The sequence below is a fragment of the Palaemon carinicauda genome, chromosome 4 (assembly GCF_036898095.1).
Source record: "Palaemon carinicauda isolate YSFRI2023 chromosome 4, ASM3689809v2, whole genome shotgun sequence".
Classification (NCBI taxonomy): domain Eukaryota; kingdom Metazoa; phylum Arthropoda; class Malacostraca; order Decapoda; family Palaemonidae; genus Palaemon; species Palaemon carinicauda.
The window spans coordinates 35,141,352-35,158,851 of NC_090728.1; the positions used below are offsets into that span (position 1 = coordinate 35,141,352).

Genomic DNA, 17,500 nt, shown 5'->3' on the forward strand with positions numbered 1-17,500 from the left:
TGTGTGTGTGTGTGTGTGTGTGTGTGCATCTAAGATTAAAGTCTGCAACTAGAATCAAAATCAGCCCATCTTTACCATGATGGCCGATTGGTGAACTTGTAGTTCATAACTGTTCGTGATAATTTTGTTAGTAAAATGATTTTCTTATTTTTTAACTAAGTCAACTCTCAACTTACTTTCAATATTCTGGCAAAGGTTCGAATCATGTCCTAGGAAAAATTATTTATGATAAAGAGTTCCTCTTTATATCTGTGATCTCAAGGTAGAGTGATTTCGCAATTAAAAGCTTTTTCTATCTTAGTAGTTGAAAAAATGGAAAAATTCTCTTAGAAGCAAATTTTTAATCAAGAGTGATGCTTAGAATTTTAAATGATTTGCACGCAGGCAAAGAAATATCAATGATTATATCTGACTGTAGGGGATGCAGTGTTCTAGACTTACCGACAGTCAACCTTAGTTGCTTCGTTAGGTTTAACTTTATCTTCATAATTTGCATTGCGCACTAATTCTAGGTAGATCCTTGACATAAGATATAGCTACTTCAAATTTACTCTCAGAAGATAGGATCAATGCAGAATACCTCGCTACATAAATGGTATCATGAAAGAAATTGTTTAGCCGAAAACATATATTACATATTTATTAGTAATAAAAAGGAATAATCCACCAACTCCCATTTGTTCATATATATAGACAAAAGAGTTATTAGAATCTAAAGATGGAATACTAGAACTCATGATGTTATCTAGAGCATTCAAAACCTTACAAAACATTACTAACTATACTAAGTTTTTTTATGTGAGATTTAATTTTTTATTACTACTGATAAAATAATTTGTTTCTTATGCTTCACTCACTGATTATTTATTTTTTTCAAATAACCAGATTCAAAATTTTATATGCATTGGTAATAGTCTAGAAATCCTATTACTGAATCTAGTAAAATCAGTGCTACAAAAAAAAAAAAAAAAAAAAAAAAAAAAAAAAAAAAAAAAAACAGAATTTATATAAATTGTAAGAAAATAATTGCGTTCTAAAAATATTTAATAATTTCTAACTAAGTTTAAAATTAAAGACATAGTTTCAAGAACCTATATAATTAGAATATGATAAAATATAATAACCATGAAAATTTACTTAACAATCTTGAATAAGAAAAATGTATGACTACAATAACTTGTCTCATTATGGTCAGATGACATAGATCGAAGCCAAGAAAACCTTTGAATCTAAAGGTTAAAGGTGTCAGGTTTCAGTTCTAGTCTTTATCAGCATTGATGCTTGCCAGAACGTCAGCCGGGCAAGCCCAACCTTCCACTGTGGTGCCTAACAGTGCATTCCCCAGACGGGGTTCGATCTGCTGCCATGCGAATTCTAGGCAAAGACGTTGCAACTGTACTGGCACAAAACTTTTTTTATACGTCAAGGAGTAATTGAACTATCATATTGATAAATTCAAGAGGAGAGCAGATCTTTCTGCAATGGAAGGCATTTCCTAAATAAATGGTGGAAAATTCTTTTCTGACTTGGGGCTTGTTGTAACAAGCAAACGCTTGAATTCATAATTTCAACACCCTTCGGATGCACTTGGAACAGTTTTCTATACCACGATTTTTTTGTTCTTTATCATTTCAAATTTAGTTTGGGAATAGAGAGACTCGCCAGCAAGGGATGAGAATGAAACAAGAAAATACTGAATAAATCAGGGAGAAATGAGAATTATCTTACGAAGGAAGAATCCTAATTATAGTGAGATGACAAACTCCTAAAATGCATAAAGAAGACAAATGCAAAAAGAAAGATAATGATGATGAGGAAAAGAAGGGGGAGGTCATAGGTGAAGAACGAGGAGGAGGAGGAGGAGGAGGAGGAGGAAGAGGGGGAGGAGGTGGAAGAGGAGGAGGAGGAGATGAAAGCAGCGATGAGGGAAGGGGATGCAGGTCAAGAGGTGCTTGCGGTCTAATTGAATGCATGATAGGATTGGGAAAAAAAAACCCTGGATGAAGTAAATGATGCAGGAGCGAAGTACGAAGATCAACATTGAGCTCAACTTCTTTCTATTAATATTTGGGGATGCACTTAATATTAAATCAACGGATCATTACATATGCAAGATACTTTCCATCAGATTATGCCAGAGTACGATGCTTATCTTCATCCTATTTAGTACTTCCTTGCAGTTATAAAATACGCTACTTATTGAACCGAGCGCTAAATTAGATAAAATTAAAATTAAAGCTTAATCATAGTATATAACATAATTTTTTCTCTTATTATATATTTCAATTTTTTATGTTCGTGACGTTTTATAATTCACTTCCTGTTCTACCACTCATACTCTTAATAACTCCAATGTTATAACAAGTTAGTCAAATAGTTTGTTTTATGTTGTTCTTCAATCTTGTAATTAGTTTGTATTACTGTAACAGTTTAATTCGTGTAAAAAGATTTAACCAGTTTTTTTCTCTTGAAAATATGAGAATTTATTGAGTCTCTCTCTCTCTCTCTCTCTCTCTCTCTCTCTCTCTCTCTCTCTCTCTCTCTCTCATTTAAAAGTACCATTGGTTCAGAATTAAGTAATGTTAATAAATTCTAAAAAAACTAAATAATTTGTTAACCTCCATGAACATTCTGTTTCTCACCGAGAATTAAAGGGTTCAAAAATTTTAGACTTATATCCTGTCTTTCCTAAGATTTAGAATTTTCAAATGTTCCTGAAATTTATTGGTGTCTGATGCATACTCCTTCTGGAAGGTGGGTCAGACTTTCAATCAATCTTGGGAGCTATTCAAGTAATCTTACACCCTGTATGGTAATTCATACCCCTCAAGTCAGGATTAATATCTTGGGATGTTCTAGGTTGATAATGAGAATTGGAGTTTCTTTTCAATACAATTGCCTCAAAAACTAAATAATGAAATAATGAATCTCGTTGATTTAATTTTCTGTAAAACTATGAAGATCTCTTTGCATTTCCAGTTACAAACTTTAGGTTTAAATAGTTTTGAAGTCAGGGATATAATAAAGAAAATATAACTTTTTCAAAATTAGATGAGACCGTATCATATTATTTTCCCTTTGTTAGTGAAAGAAGATATCAGTATGTCGTGCGTTTTTAAAACCGCAATAGCTACTTTGCACATGAAAATAAGTCTTGAATTTACCCAATACTATATCTATTGAGTCTACAGCTATTTTGATGATGCATCAGATCTGTATAGCAATCAATTAAGAATCAATAAATACTCCAGACTTTATCCACGCCATCTTAGACATCGCAGTCTTAAGGTTTCTTTGAGAAAAGCCTCAGACGAAAAGGGTGCCCCTCTCATTCTGTGATAGAAGATGAAATAACTGAAAGCAATTTATCAACACAAAAGTATCCGACAGTTCATGCAACTAACGAAATGTTATTCCATTCACAACCACTTTATATAATGAATAATGGAATTCATCTTGATATTATTCAACTGTCAGCTAATCTCATGACGTTTTTATATACGGAAGCTCTTTGAAGTCTGGGACCTCTTTGGCAATTCCCCAAGTGACATTTCCTCTTTCATTGAAAGCCTGTTAGCCTTGTAGCATGTCCATTTATCCTATGTGTTATTTCAGAGCGTCTAGTTTGGTTTAAATCTTTCATAAAGAATCTAATCTTTTTTCATGTTACTGTCCCAAAATAAAATGTAAATAGCAATACTTACCTCTAAAATCCTAATTGATTTATTCAAAATTGGTAGAGTTTAATCATCAGTTGAATGGTCATAATTCCATTAAAAAATTAGAATACTTATATTTTTCTGATAATTTCTAGACTATTGAGCTTCCTACTGTTAGTTTTAATGCGACTTTCTTCAAATCTTATCAAATAAACTCTTCCAGGGTTTTGCAGTCAACATCTTCATTGTGGAAATCGACCTTTAATCTTGTTAGAGAAGTTGAGGTTCCAGTTTTTCGAAAGCTTTTATTCAATCTTACAATCTCTTCTCTCCTTTAAAACTATGCTTTTCCTTTTCAGCAACTTTTTCTTCTCGTTTCTCGTCTTTCTAAATCTGATCCATTTTTCACTTTAAGATTTCGTTACTTCTTCGCCTTCCAAAGCTCATCTTACTACTCGGCTAATCTATTTCTGTCCTTTATTGAATTCTGCACAAGAAGCTCTGAGCCCTAGACCTCGATCCGAACCGATAATGATACTGAAGCTCTATCATTGAAGAAAAAAAAGATATACCTTAGATGAATAGAGAAAAGGCAATGTTGTTCGTGTAATCGAAAGATTTTTAGGACTAGTTACATACAGTACACATTGGCGTAGCTAAGAGTGGACATGGGTGGGCACATGCCCAGCTATGAGAATCCTGTGCTCACCCACTGGGCACGGGCCCATTAAGGCATCTCCATTGACAAAACACTTTCCAATTTGATAAATGTTTTCCCTCAGCAGAGATATGTCTCATGATTTCAAAACGCTGAGAAGCGATAGAATGATATTCATAGTGTAATACAGTTTTGTTTGTTGTGACTAAATTTCATCGCAATTGCCTCAATTTTAAAGATGGATATTTACTTTATTTTTGCATGATTGTTTTTATATTCATAATGAGGACGAAATACTACCGAGTATTTACGCATGAGCTCTTAAGACAATAAAAGCTTTTACATTTGTATGTATATATATATATACATATATATACTGTATATATATATATATATATATATATATATATATACATACATATATATATATATGTGTGTGTGCGTGTTTGTGTGTGTGAACATTGTTCGAAAACAAATATTCGAAAAACAATTATTCCATTGGAAAGTTCTTGGAATTAGAATTATTCTGAAGGAGAATTTCAAGAAATTATAATTATTCGAAATGCCAAATCCTTTATTCAAACTCTAGTGCAAAAATTATAAAAAAAAGGGTAATTTTACAAAATATAATTATTTATAATACAAGTATCTCTATTACATTATATTCATTCGGAATGCAAAAAAAAAAAATTGTATACAAACGAATGTGTTAGCCATAGGCAAATCCGTTTTGACCATCAAAGCAAGACCACACACTTATTTCAAAATCAGAACTTTGTCTATGTTTTTTCTTTGCAGGATGACCAAGCCATATGTCTTCAAAATAATCCGAAACGGAATTCACTATTTGAATCTAACAACGTTTCAAACGATTTAGTAACTTTGTTTTCGGTGACAAAGGGTAGGGCTAACAACATTCGAATTTGAAAAGCAAATTTAGAATCTGTTTCATATTTTCCCTTCATACAACAATCACAAATCTTTCCATAGAAGCACTAATCTAAGTAAAAAAAAAAAAATCCATAATTTGTGTTGAATTCTTCCTTAACCGCAATATACTTGCAGGTTCAAAATCTGACGTTACAGTCGAAACTTGTAAATTTGGAATAATAAACGAAATTTGAGTTGATTTTGAGCAAATATCGTCTCGAAGTAAATCATAGACTACCGGAATGGTAAGCCATTCTTCGCAGCATGTACTGTATATAATTGTTCAAATGTCTAAGGAACTATTTTCAATATACCATCCACTTGTAAATGTTCACTGTTCTCACGTATACCCATATTATTCCAGTTTTTTTTTTTTTTTTCTTAAAATGTATTTGGCCATCTTTGAAGTGCTGAAACATTCCGAGGAAGTAAATTCTTTGGTGCCATGCTTGGTGCTGGCTCGCTGCTGCCGATAAAGTTTATTATCACTTTCAGCAACAATTCGAATTATTAAGACTAAATAATTTCTCAAAAGAGCAATTTTCTTTCGAACAATAACGTTTATTGCCATTGTGTGAATACAATTCGATAATTATCACTTCGTACAATTCCATATTATAGAGTTGTTTCCTTTAGAATAATTTTATATTCGAACAACTGCTTTTCGAATGATTGTTTTCAAATAATTTATATATGATATATATATACATACACACACACACATATATATATATATATATAAATATATATATATATATATATATATATATATATATATATATATATATATATATATATACACGATGTATATATACAGTAGTTTATATATATATATATATATATATATATATATATACACGATGTATATATACAGTAGTTTATATATATATATATATATATATATATATATATATATATATATATATATATATGAAAATATATATATATATATATATATATATATATATGTATATATATATATATATATATATATGTGTGTGTGTGTGTGTGAATATAAATATATATATATATATATATATATATATATATATATATATATATATATATATATATATCTATATATATATATACATATATATATATATATATATATATATATATATATATATATATATATATATATATATATATGTTAGTCAAAGTGTGAAACTAGCCATTTCATGTATTGCCTGGAAATTTCAGTCTTTTCACGAAATACCCATTTCAATCGGTCATTTCGTGAAACGACTAAAATATTCCTCTATTCCTTGAAATGGCTGGAAAATTGGTATCTTCGTTACACAATCTAGCTAAAACTCTTTAGGGAAGGAGGGAGGAAGTGTTTATTCATAGCCTTATTATTATTATTTCTATACTTATCTATTGATTTTCTCTTTCTTCTTTTTTCTTCTTCCTTCTCTCCTCCTTCTTCTTTCTTCTCTCTTATTTCTTCCTTTTTCTCTCTTCTTTCTTCGGTTTTATTTCTTCTTTTGTCTTACTTCTCTCTGCTTTCTTCTTTCTTTTCTGTTCTCTCTTCTCTCTTCTTTACCTTTCTTCTTTCTTTTCTCTTCTCTCTTCTTTCTTCTTTAATCTTTCTTCTTTCTTCTCTCTTCTGTCATCTTTCTTCTTCCTTCCTTCATACTTTCTTCTTTTTTTCTATTTTCTCTCTACTTCCTTCTTTCTTATTTCTTGTTTCTTCTGCATTTGTTCACCTGACAAAGAAATAGTACAGGGGAATCTTCATCAAGGAACAAAGCATACTAGAGTAAGTCAGACTTCTCCCCTCAGTTGAGTCCTTAGGTATCCAGAAATGATTTGGAACAGTCACGATCTCGTTGTTTCCCTGCTGACATCTTCCTCTTCTTCTTTTGGATTTTCTAGTTGCATATATTTTTTTTTTTTTGAATGATGTATATTTGGAATTTTAGTTTATGTTTTATGGATTTTTTGTTTTCGTATATTTTTTTGTTTTTACAATTTTTTTCTGGATATTTATACTCTTGATCGAGTCCATAAACTAAACCTGTTTATTCTGACTTTTCATATTTCAGTATTTCTTGTATAATAGATGAAGCTGTTTTCTTACTCTCTTAGTACCACATAATATTCCACACTCATTTGCTTGATATTAATTACATTTTCAGTGATATTTTCAGTTCCCTCAAAATGCTCTTCTTCCATATTCCCTTTTCCCTTTTTATCTTATTCTCTTACTTTCGAATTTCATCAACTATTCCTATTCCGTGTGATCTTTCGTATTCTAGTCTTTCTCGTATTCTACCTAAGGCTGAGTCCTTAGCATCTCTTCTTGGAATTTCTCTGAGTACCAAATATTCTTCCACATTCATTACTTTGATCTTATTCACATTTTCAGTATTTTCAGTTCCCTCAAAATGCTCTATAAGTTCTTTTACTTGGCCTTTTTGAACTTCTACTGGGCTTGTTTTCTTCCATATTCCCTTTTCCCTTATTATCTTATTCTCGTTCTTTTGAATGAGTTCATCAACTATTCCTATTTCGTGTGATGTTTCGTATTCCAGTATTTCTCGTATTCTACCTAAGGCTGAGTCCTTAGCATCTCTTCTTGGAATTTCTCTGAGTACCACATATTCTTCCACATTCATTATTATTATATTATTCACGTTTTCAGTTATATTTCCAGTTCCCTCTAAATGCCCTATAAGTTCTTCCACTTGGCCTTTTTGAAATTCTGGGCTTGTTCTCTTTTTCCATGTTCCTTTTTCTCTTTTCATATTATTCTCGTTCTTTTGAATGAGTTCATCAACTATTCCTATTTCGTGTGATCTTTCGTATTCTAGTATTTCTCGTATTCTACCTGAGGCTGAGTCCTTAGCATCTCCTCTTAGAATTTTCCTCAGTACTAAATGTTGTTCCACATTCATTACTTTAATATCATTCACATTTAAAGTATTTCCAGTTCCCTCAAAATGCTCTGTAAGTTCTTTCACTTGGCCTTTTTGAACTTCTACTGGGCTTGTTTTCTTCTTCCATATTCCCTTTCCTCTTTTTATCTTATTTTCATACTTTTGAATTAGTTCATCAACTATTCCTTTTTCGTGTTATCTTTCGTACTTCAGTATTCTTCGTAGTGTAGCTAAGGCTGAGTCCTTAGCATCTCTTTTCAGAATGTTTCGCAATGACAAATACTCTTCCATATCAAGTTTGTTATTATTAGTTTGGTGTCCGACGACATTAACATTTCCCTCGAATTGTTCAGTCTTTTTTTTTTACTTGATCTTTTTTTCTTGTATAAGAATTCTCTCTTTCCTCTATGTTTCTTCAGGACTTTTCAAAATAGATTCGTATTTTTCTATTAAACCTGCTACAACGGTCTTGTTGCTATTATCGATTTTTTCTCTTCCACCTTATCATTAACGAGTCCTTCCTTTTGGTCATTATAAGATCGTGATTCATTCTCAGACATTCCTCTTGCATGCGGAATAAATGTTGCTGAATCCAAGACGGAACAACAGTAACAACATAAAAGCTTCTCATTTGAAGCTTAATAAGATCCCTAAGATTCCGTTCCATTCCAAAAACAACTTTAGCATCCAAACCTGCACCAAAATAACAATTGCAAGTAAAACTATCCATAATCAATCTAACTTCTTTCGGCCTATCACCAACCATTATTTCTAAAAACAGACATCTGTTCGGAGTCATTACTGGAGTCTCCTGAATGTCTTCACAATGAAACTGGATCCAGGAGACATCTGAGATCTGAAGAAAGATTTTAGATTTTCTCCTACTAATTTGTATTTGAGATATCGAATATAGTATATATATATATATATATATATATATATATATATATATATATATATATATATATACATATATATACATATATATATATATATATATATATATATATATATATGTGTATATATATGTATGTATGTATGTATATATATATATATATATATATATATATATATATATATATATATATATATACAAAAGAGTAGACAATATCCTAATGGGGTCCAAAAATCTCTCCGGACATACTGAGCTCCAGTTATTTTTTAGGATAAGGAAACTACATCTACTTTTATCCATTTAATATTTGGTATCGACATGCATTTCAAAACACCTTTTTACTTGACTCTTCGTCGAAAATTAGAATACATTCTTGCAACAAGAGTAAAGCCTGTTCTTCAGGAACGTCATCTCGTTTACAAAGCAGAATGAATTGTGAGGCTTGCTCGCCCCGGTCAGAAGTTTAGGTTTGGATCTGCGGTTATCTCCGATTTGATTTCATATGGAACGGCGTCTTCCCGAGGCTCCGATGTTCTCTTTCCAGTGAAGACGTTACTGCAACCCCCATTCAGGCTGTCCATGTTTTTCTCCGACGGAGTTTAAGATTCCACAGTTGGGAAGGGGTTGATGCAGTTTCAAAATTGGTCTTGCTTGTGCAGCGCAGCTTAGAATGTGTGGCTTTCTTGCCATTCCTCCTGAAAATTTTTACACGAAAACTACGTTGATTCAGAAGTCCACTTAAGCTGGAATGGTTCCAATCCCCGCAACAGTTAATAAGGCTTGTGGCTTTAGGATTCTCCGGGAAATCTTGGCTTTAGGATTCTCCGGGAAGTCTTGGCTTTAGGATTCTCCGGGAAGTCTTGGCTTTAGGATTCTGCGGTTAGTCTTGGCTTTAGGATTCTCCTGGAAGTCTCGCAGCTTCAGCGTTTTCTTTCCAGTGAAGAACCCTCTACTCTTTCATTCAGGTTATGCATGAATTGCCGCTTCTGAATGCGACACTTAAGCATGTTAGTTCACGTTTATAATGAGTAGATAATCTCGGCAATGGCGTCCAAAGAAGCGAAGACAGGATCTCTCAAGACAAACTGATCCTCGGTAAGTTTTCGGGCTAGCAGGGAATCTGTATTTCTCCATTCTATATTCGGTGTCTTCAATAGGACTCGTCACCTTCTCGAGAAGGTTATCGAGTGTCGTCAGGACTGTATTGCCTGAATGATGGAATTACGCTTTAATATAAAGGCTGTGGCGGTGAACATTAAAATTTTAAGTTGAAAAATATCCGGATGCCGTTAAATTAATTATCAAATACTGATAAATGAAAACTTTTGAAATACAAATGATTTTCGTATTTTCGCAGTTTCTTCATGTTTTCCTGTGTGAACCCTCTGTCTGTTTTAGAAAAAAAGAGAGAGAGAGAGAGAGAGAGAGAGAGAGAGAGAGAGAGAGAGAGAGAGATGTATTTATCTATACACTTAAATAATAGGAATAAACTGATATCTCTCTTCATAACCAAATTCATGACTTCACCGCTACTTCTGCATCAGGTTCCAAATACATAAGTTCGAAACCTGAAAAGAGTAGATTTATTGGTTATATACAGTTCTGGATTGAGCGTGTGGGTTTTACAGTAGTGTGAATTTCTTGGTTTGTTAATTTTGCAGGGGGGAGGAGGGGGACGTATCAGTATCTAGTATCTCAACAGGTACTCAGATTCATAATTACAGCAGGTATTAGTAGCAAATTACAGCTGGGTGGAAAGGTGCTTGGTATGCTGGAAAAAAATCCATGGAACTACCAAATATAGGTAGGGCAACCCAACTATCATTCTATTGTTCCCTTTGTAGAAATAACCTCAGTAAGGTACACTTATCTGATTTCTCAGTAATTCCTTCAGAAATGATTTTTTAAGTCTCTTATCCCTTTATGTTGTAGACAGTAGATGCTGTAACCAATTTTAAGGCAGAATAAATTGTTGATTAATTATCACCCTGGGAGCAAATTTGGTCCAAACAATTGGAAATCAGAAGAGAGATTATATAAGCTTTATATATAAAATAAGTGTTAAGACACTCGGTTCACTAGCAGGAGAGACAGATTATAATCCCAGGATTAACATTGGGTAATGTTGCTTAAATACTTTTGTAGTTATATTGGGCAAGAAATGAAAGCAATTCCCTGTTATCTAAGCAACTGTAGTGGGTCTTACAACAACCCAATTCAGCCATGTTTTTGAGGAATTGATGGGTTAGGCTTATTTTAACTAAATGTTATGATATATGATTGAGTAAATAAATACTTATACAATATATATATATATGTATATATATATATATATATATATATATATATATATATATATATATACTGTATATATATATATACATATATATGTATGTATATATATATTATATATACATGTATATATATATATATATATATATATATGAGTGTGTGTGTGCATATGAATATATATATATATATATATATATATATATATATATATATATATATATATATATATATATATATATATATATGTGTGTGTATATATTTATACATATATATACATCTATATTATATATGTATATATATATATATATATATATATATATGTATATATATATATATATATATATATATATATACTGAATATGAATATATATATATATATATATATATATATATATATATATATATATATAAATATACATGTATATATATACATATACATCATATATGTATATATATGTATATATATACTGAATATATTTATATATATATATATATACACACACACATATATATATATATATACATATATATATATATATATATATATATATATATATATATATAAATATATATATATATATATATATATATATATATATATATATATATATATATATATGGGTGTGTGTGTCCTGAAAGTAAAAAAAAAAAATCCTTCCATCGTCTTTCATAATTTATCCACTTCTGTTGATGAAATTGTATATACAAACACATCAGTCTTTCATTTTTTTATTCATTACTTATCCCTTTGCCGATAATTGTCAACACTTTGCATCACCTACTATTTTCATTTTCCTTGCATCTCAACATTCTTTAATTTACCAAGGCAGTATTTTGTTTTTCTTTCCTCTCTACTCCTCGTCCCCACAACCCCCCCCCCCCCTTCGGTTACAACTACCACGACCGAGTGTATAACCATTGGTATTCCGGCCGAGGACGACATCGGGGCACGCTGATCCAACATTACTGACAGGTTAGGCCGGCCCCGCTACTTAATATCAAGGCACTCTTTTTTTTTGTGGCTTCTCTCACGTCTCGGTCCAATTTACGGATTGATCTGGATTATTTTTTTTTTAAATCCACCGCCAGTTTTCTCTTCATTTTTTGGATTAATGAACCTTTGAATCCGGGTGATGGAACCTATATAATTCACATGGCGCTTATTTTGAAAGCGTGTTTCTGACTTGATGATATACAGATATATCTACGATAACTCGATTATTGTTCTTGAAATCTACCTCCAGTTGTCTTTTGATATTTTGGATTAATGAATCTTTGAACCTATATAATTCATAGAATGCTTATTTTGAAGACGTGTTTCTGATTTAATGATATACCGATATATCTACGATAACTGGATTACTGGTTTTGAAATCCACTTCCAGTTTTCTCTTCATTTTTTTAATTAATGAACCTTTGAACTTGGGTAATAGTGCCTATGGAGTTCATAGGCTGCTTATTTTGAAAGTATGTTTCTGACTTAATGATATACCGATATATCTACGATAGATGGATTATTGTTTTTGAAACTCACCTCCAGTTTTCTCTTAATTTTGTTGGATTAATGAACCTTTGAACCTGAGTAATGGAACCTATATAATTCATAGAGTACTTATTTTGAAAACATGTTTCTAACTTAATGATATACCGACATACTCGTATCTACGACAATTTTTCTAAAATGGAATCGTATAGGAATGAGAATTGATAAATATCTTTTTAGAGAACATTTTCTAATGTTTTTCCACCAGTTAGATAGTTCATAGATGGAAATTATCTCAGTTAATTTCCATTGCATTTCATTCATACTGCCTAAATGTATATTTAGCTTTCTATATTTTTTATAATGATATGATTATTCCTAGATGTTTTTGTTCGTACTTTGAAGGTCTTTCACCTTATGAAGAAAAATATTGTACTTATAAAATTGAAGATATCCTACTTCCCTTTTTTCCATATCATAAAAACGTATAGAATCACAACGTAACTACTAAAGAAACCCTCATAAGGAAATCTTATGCATTCATTAAAGGTTTTTCGTGCCACGTTTGCAACTGAAAATCGTCTATCTTCATTTACCTGATAGATTTTGTTAACCAGGTTTCGTGAATTGTCAAAAGAAAAGTCATTATCAAAAAAAATTTATGATGGAAAGTGAGCACCTAAGACTCGGCAACTCTTCCCCCTAAATTTATCATGTACCCATGCATACTCTCTCTCTCTCTCTCTCTCTCTCTCTCTCTCTCTCTCTCTCTCTCTCTCTCTCTCTCTCTATTCAGCGACTACTTGATATTCCATTATTCTTAGGTTTTAGTTGATTTTCTTATCCTGATTTCCTTTTATCGTAAGCAAAAACGCCATTTAGTTATGTAAGAGCATCCTGAAATTAGCGATTAATGTTGCAATCGAGTAGATGCGCAAATGTCAAGCAGTATTTATCAAGCGGATGAAATTATCTTCTTGCAGCCGATGATGTGAAGTCCCCGTAGATTTATCGAGACACATCTATTCTTTCCATCACCTGAGATAAAAATCTAAATCACCATAAAGCTAATGTTTCATTGTATGAAATAACCTCCTCGTGATTTTTGCGAGAGAAAAATTATTTGCAAAGCCGACAGCCTGGTGAAGTCATGGTAGCCGCCATCATGCCAATTCCTGGCGGATGATGAGCTCTGGATACCTTCAGGATTTTGTTCCAGGCCCACCCATCTTCCCTCACCCCAAGTTGTCACCACCAACATCTAAGGGATAAATCTTACAAGCTGGATTTATAAGCCATTTCCACCCTAGCCAATACCCCAGAAGTGAAGGACATATGTTCGCTACTCCGTACTGTGACTGCTGTATATATATCCTACTTTGGCGAGCTGGGGGCGGAGAAGGAGAGGAAGGAGATCTGCAAAGGGGAGGAGAAGGGGATGGGTGAACAGATTGACCTGGAAAGTGTTTCCGACGCTCGCCGCCAGAGGCCTCCACATGACGGGTTTCCTTTCCTGGAACCAATTCCGGAAGAACATGGAGCTCTCTCTGGATAAGATAACAACAGCAAAAACAATATTTTGTATTTTTGTTTTTGTTTATAGACAGAAGAGTTGTATATTATGGGATGTTTACGTAGTGATACAGTAAACAAGAACAAAGTGCTCATTTAACAAAACATTTTAGACTTGCGTAATAGTTGATTTTGTCATTATCTTAAGATATATTTGTACTTCAAAATACCATCTACAACCATGAACCGAAGATATTATGTCTGCAAATGAATAGGCATAGTTTATTTTATAGCTAAAGCATCTCTTTATTTGCATAGTTTTCATATATATATATATATATATATATATATATATATATATATATATATATATATATATATACATATACATATATATATGTATATATATATATATATATATATATATATGTGTGTATATATATATATATATATATATATATATATATATATATATACATATATATATATGTATATATATACATATATATATGTATATATATATATATATGTGTGTGTGTGTGTGTGTGTGTGTACACACACACATATATACATATATATATATATATATATATATATATATATATATATATATATATATATACAGTATATATATATATATATATATATATGTGTGTATATATATATGTGTGTGTGTGTGTGTGTGTATATATAGATAGATAGATAGATACATACATAGATAGATAGATAGATAGATAGATATATCTTCAAAAAGATGAAAATGACTGAGCTCAGATCAGTCAAGGAGACGAACTCCCATCAATCTACGGTAGAACTACAATCATTTATTTTTTTTTTTATAGATATTCATTATATCTCACAGATTGATATGTTTATCTAAATAAGATATAATTTATGTTATACATGAATAAGATTATTTTCACTAATTGATAATGTAATTAATAAAGAATTACATATAATGGTGAGTGCTGAAAAATGAAGGGAAAGCGAAATAGAGAGACGATATGATTTATTCTTATATATAGAAAGAGAAATAAAGATGTGTTATTAAAAAAGAAAAATAAGAATTAAAAAAAAAAACTCTATGTTAGTGAACTTTTATAACAGAAGTTATAAAAAGGGAGCATTTATTAACATGTATAGTATTAGGGAAAAAAACCATTTATTAATATGTACGGTAATAGAAAAAAGATTGGGGAAATTTCTTAACACGTAAAGTAATAAATCGGGAGTATATCATATTTTCCAAAACTTTCTTAGTGGCTAATAGTGTTATGAATGAGATCTTTTAGATTTAACTTCATGTTGCATTTGAAATTTCATTTTATTTTGATACCTGAAAGAATTTTTCCTCAGCTTTTAATATGATAATGGTTGTGGCATTTAATGAAAAGAAAATCGAGTAAGGTACAATGACATGAGTAATTTGCAGACTTTTTTCTGAGATCTATAAATGCTGACATTTAACCCAGGGGCAAGTTAAAAACTTAATAGAAATTAATCGAAATATAAAGATTATATGAAATTGAAAACTAAAAATTGTAGACTATTTAGTCTTGTTATCAGAAATGAATACACATAAAAAATATCTGCAAAATATATTCATTACGTGCATTAGAGTAACAGACTAATAAACACATACAGAAGAAGACTTGTAATATACATGAGTTCAAGTGTGAAATAATTGCCTTTCATTGAGTGTCCCGATTTAACATGGATACTGAGTAGTTTGATATTCTATTTAACTGCAACATAAGACCGATGAAGTATGAAATGAGATATAAATTATCGATAACCTGTAGTTTATATATTCAATCAAATGTCTCAAGATTAAAAATTCTATATTTGTTCAGTCTTTATCACTAACTGCAATAGAAAAAATAGAGCAGTTCTTAACACATACAGTAATAAAAAGGGGGAATGTTTCTTAACACGTACAGAAATAGAAAAAGGGAGGGGGGGGGGGTTTCTTAACCCGTAACGTTATAAAAAGGGAGGATTTCTTAACACGCATAGTAATAGAAATAAATGGAAAACTTCTTAACACGTAGTTATAAAAAGGAAGTATTCCTTAACACGCATAGTAATAGAAAAAAATTAGCATTTATTAATACGTACATTAATAGAAAAAAGGATGGGGGCATTTCTTAACAATAATATAACAGGAGTGTCTTAACACGCATAGTAATAGAAAAATAAATGGAAAAATTCTTAACAGGTAGTGATAAAAAAGAAGTATTTCTTAACACGTTTGATAATATAAAAAAGGGAGCATTTATTAACACGTACAGTAATAAAATAAAAGCGGGGCCCTTTTTTAACACGTACAGTAATAGAGAAGGGAGCATTTCTTAAACACGTACAGTAATAGAAAAAAAAGGGAAACATTACTTAACACATGCAGTAATAGAGAAGGGAAAATTTATTAACACGTACAGTAATAGAGAAGAGAGCATATCTTAACACGTATAGTAATAGAAAAAATGGAAGCATTACTTAACACGTACAGTAATAGAGAAGGGAGAAAAGGGAAAAAAATAGGTAGCATTTCTTACACGCAGGTCGCTGAACCTCTCTCGCCATTCCCAGCAGGAACGGGTGATGCCCGAAACATTGATTTCTCTTTCTGTTGGGAACACGTTCTGCCTGCACTCAGGATTCAACTAAACCACGTCAAGATCATCTTTCTCCATTTCGAAATAGATATACTCTCCTTCAATTCTGTTGAAGTGTCTACTTAAATGAGTAGAATTTAATCAAAAGTGTTACCTATTCATCGGCTTATCAAGTAGTGTTTAAACATGCATTCGAATGTTGTTGAACAGGCTTATGTAAGTCTCTTTTTAATAGTATATTTATGAAAGATCTATTTTAATGTTACTGTTCTTGAAATGTGTTATTTCAATTGTTCATTACTTCTATTGTAGTTTGTTTCATTATTTCCATTCCTCATTAGGCTATTTTCCCTGTTTGATCCCTTGGGCTTATAGCATCCTGCTATATAATTCCTTAGCACAATTGCTAGGAAATTACCATTATATGAATTCAGCATAAGAATGTTATATAGGTGTTTAGCTGGATCTTATGATTTTAATCCCCTGAAAATCAGAGATCAAGAACTTTCACATTCAAAATGAAACCGTTTTCTTCCAAAGGTTAAGCAACCTAAGGATAATGGCCAACGAG

The 17,500-nt window shown here is 31.3% G+C and overlaps 1 protein-coding gene across 4 annotated transcripts in view; it reads left to right on the forward strand.

Annotated features, from left to right (window-relative positions):
* LOC137639893 (lachesin-like) overlaps window positions 1-17,500 on the forward strand; it is a 226,947-nt gene that overhangs the window by 173,083 nt on the left and 36,364 nt on the right. The gene's annotated exons all lie outside the window — the stretch shown is intronic.